Source organism: Eimeria tenella, genomic scaffold, assembly GCF_000499545.2.
Source record: "Eimeria tenella Houghton genomic scaffold, Eth_scaff1819, whole genome shotgun sequence".
NCBI classification, from domain to species: domain Eukaryota; phylum Apicomplexa; class Conoidasida; order Eucoccidiorida; family Eimeriidae; genus Eimeria; species Eimeria tenella.
The window spans coordinates 2,154-2,357 of NW_013541652.1; positions in this window are offsets into that span (position 1 = coordinate 2,154).

Here is a 204-nt window from a genome sequence, read left to right on the forward strand (position 1 = left end):
TTAATGGCCTGCAGCAGCCCGCTGGAGACGTCGGGGCCCCCCCACGAGTTGTTCGTCAGGTGGAAGTCCATTTCCACGGCATAGTTGAGGGCCTCGATGGAGTCCGAGGTGGCTCCGGAGCCCTGGCCGTCGAGGAACCTGAGGCCGGCGATGCTGACGTGGCTGCAGACTCCGTGGAAGCCGCGCACGGGGGGCCCCCCGGGG